Source organism: Zosterops lateralis (genome assembly GCF_965231275.1).
Source record: "Zosterops lateralis genome assembly, chromosome: Z".
Lineage (NCBI taxonomy): Eukaryota > Metazoa > Chordata > Aves > Passeriformes > Zosteropidae > Zosterops > Zosterops lateralis.
Window position 1 is genome coordinate 79528406 of NC_139800.1, and position 3290 is coordinate 79531695.

Consider the following 3290-nt stretch of genomic DNA (forward strand, 5'->3'; position numbering starts at 1 on the left):
GCTTTTCCCTTGTAAAGTATAATTTACCTGTCTCGGGGGGGTTGTACTTTTTGTGCAATAAAGTACATGTCTGTTCTGGTTCCTTACATATGAGGTACAGATCCCAGGCAAGCAGCTGTCCTGGGGTTTTGTGGGGTTTCCATGACAAATGGGAATCCTTTACAGGCAGTTTTCATTTTTTCATCTGCAAGCCTCAATACATTGGCAGTTGTCAGAGTCCTGTGAACTTTCATATCTATTGTGCCTTCACCACTACAAATGCTTTCAAATTAACAACCAGCCACATTTCCTCTCTATGACCAAGCAGGAAAATGAGGAGAAAAGACAGAAATTATTGCATTACAGAATTCCTTCTCCTCAGACCTACTTAGCAATCACTTTGTAAAGTGATCTGAAAGGTTATTTACATTGGGATACATCTAAGGGGATGAATAAGAGCAAACACTCCAAAAAGGGATCACAGCTGTTTCCTTTCTCATCCCTGCCTGTCTCTGCTCCCAGGCAATCACCCTCATGGTGGTTCAGGCAGAATCCTCAAAATAATAAGAAGCATGCACTTTAGGTAATCTCATAAATACATTTTTATTTCAGTTTTTGGCTTATTGCTTTTCCCAATTCCTGTTTGCCTTTGAAAAGGGGTGTCTTAAATCTGTGTGTGGACAAGAGCAGAGAACAACCTCTTTTGTAGCAGCACATCCACTGCTGCATTGGCAGTGACAGGAGGAATAGAATAACAGGAGGAATAGAATAAAAAGCAAGACAGCATTGCAGGAGGAAAGTTTTCTAGCTGTATATTGCAGAGCTGTCCCACCATTGCTGACACAGGCTTCCAGACATGCACACGTGGTGGGATTCACAGGAAAAGACTGGGATCCTGGAATCACAACCCAGCACCTTTTCTGAGTGTGACATCGGGGTCCCAGGTGTCCATTTGATACATTTGGCACAACAATCTTGCATATGAAAATAGTAAGAGAGATATTCAAAAATTAAAGAAAATCACCATTTCACAGTCTTTTCTCACAACTTTGAATTCATCCTGTTAATTTGTCCATCTTTTGACAGTGCCTTTTCAAACCACAATCAACAGCCTCATCTGCTTGGCAGTGAGAAGGGGAGTCTCAGGCTTTGATAGGGGCTTGCAGGGCTCCAAGGCCTTCCATGGTCACTGGTGGGAGATCACATTCAGACAACCCCAGGGATCCTCCTGGTCTGGCAGCCTATGGACAAAATCTGTGTGAGTGACTTAATATCCTCAAAAAATTGCCATGGTGAGTAATCCCCTGAGATTTGGTGCTGCCCTCATAAACACAGGCTGTCCTTTTTTATATTTAAACATCAAAGGATGCCATTTGCTTTTAATGTGATGTTTGGTGTTAATATTCTGCTCCTACTGGCCAGTTGGATCATGGGGAGGACACATCTCAAAATAAAGGTCTGCTCTGCTGACTGATAGGCTTGAAAAACTGTGCAACAAATGCCAATGCACAACTCATTTATATGAGACACCACTGGTGGCAGATAATGTTCTGTCCTGGAAATGTGCACAAATGTTTTATTTCTACCTTCACTGAGAAGAAGACAGGATTTTTTGTTCCTATACTTCTTATAACTCTTCCCTCACCCTGCTATAACTTGCAGCAAGATTTTATCCCTGAAGGACTGTGGTGGAGGAGCTTTTATCAAGGGGACTCCTTTATGCCACAGGTTCAACCAAGAGGAGCTGCCAGGGTGTAGGTTCAGCTCCAATTTTTCTGTCCAAATGGTGATGCCAAAATCAGAAAAGTAGCAAATTTTATTTTGCTTGTATTTCTGGGGCAGACTGTGGGTCTTCAAGGACTTTTGATGTCTTGGGGACAAAGCTGTCCAGGCTGTTTCCTCTCATCCCTGTGTCTTGCCCAGCTTTAAGTGTTGTGTGAGAGGAGATCACAGCAGAGAGAAAGGAAGATACAAACCCCTCTTTTCTTAGCCTCTTGGCTAAACTCCAAATATTTTAAGCATTTCTGCCAGGGGTTGATTCCCCTAGCGAGCCCCAGAGCTCTCATCTCTGACAGCTGTAAATCAAAGATTGTTCACAGGAGATCAGCACATGCCAATACTGCTTTAGGCTTTATGGCATTGTACACTTCATATATTGATAGCAACGGGCCATCCCTCCCTGCAAGCCCTTTAGTGCTCTCATTGTTGTGTTTTGATTTAGTGGACAGGGGAGAAAAGCACAACAGAAGTAATACAAATTATTACTTGCAATGATCCGTCCATCTTGTGAGACCCCTTGTAAATAATTTAAAAAAGATCTTTAACAGGTTGCACTCTAAAGGAAAAAGTTGGTCCACTTTAAACCCTGCTTTTCCAATTTGGTTGTTTAAATCAGTAGTGCAGTCTTTTTAATCAGCCATATTCTGTAAAATTGCCACAGAGAGACAGATACAGAGGTCTGGTTGCCAAGTGTAAAGGAGAAAAATGTGAGAAACTCTGCAACAGGCAAACACAGGGTAATCTCCCTTCCTCCAGAAGGGCTCATCCAAGCCTTGGAGACTAGTTAAAATGTTAAAGCCAGAGGTTTTGCCCTTCCCAAACCTCTGTTCACTTGAACTCTGCAGTGATTGTTTTCTCCACAGGAAGACTCAGCAAAGCTGTTGATAATTTTATGGGAACACTTCATTGCATATTTTAAGTATTCTCCTTACCATCTCTCTCCCAGAAGGACACGAACCTCTGCAGTAAAATCCAGCTGGAGACACCACATCTCAAGGCTGTTGGGTACCTGCCCAAGTGGAGCAGCCTGCACTGGCACAGCTGTTCCAGGACACGGGTGAGGCTCATGTGAGGAACGTGGATTCTCCCCCAGGAGACACCAGATTCCCAGGGAAAGGGAGTGCAGGGCAATTAGTCACTGTAAAACAGTCTAATGAGGCTGAAGAAATAGGAATTGCCCACGCTCCCCCAAGACCAAGTGCTTTGTATGACCTGAGATGCAGTTGGAGGAATCTGGCTAATCTTTTACTCTCCTAGTAAATCATTCATTGAGGTCATCTGTGAAATATGAGAAGAGCAGCTTCAACCCAAGATTCCCGTTCAGCAAAGCTCTTACTGGCTTGGCTGGGAAGAAGCTTTCCTGATAAAGTTGATAGCTGGTCCAAGCCCTCATGATTTCCAGTGGCAGTAATCCTGCTGGGGAGATTAGAGTAGCAGCCCTTGGAAGTCCTGAAGTATGGCCGAGCACTACAGCAAAATTAAAGGGAACAAAAAAAGATAAAATCTGCAGCACTCACCAGGCCCTGGCCCTG

General features: G+C 43.6%; 1 long non-coding RNA gene across 1 annotated transcript; it reads right to left on the reverse strand.

Moving 5' to 3' along the window:
* Positions 1-563: 563 nt before the first annotated feature.
* On the reverse strand, positions 564-2951 carry LOC310922398. The gene is made up of 2 exons (XR_014592417.1): positions 2691-2951; positions 564-1220 (listed from the first exon to the last, which is right to left on the reverse strand). It is a non-coding gene; the product is annotated as an uncharacterized lncRNA (long non-coding RNA).
* Between the last annotated feature and the right edge of the window lie 339 nt (positions 2952-3290).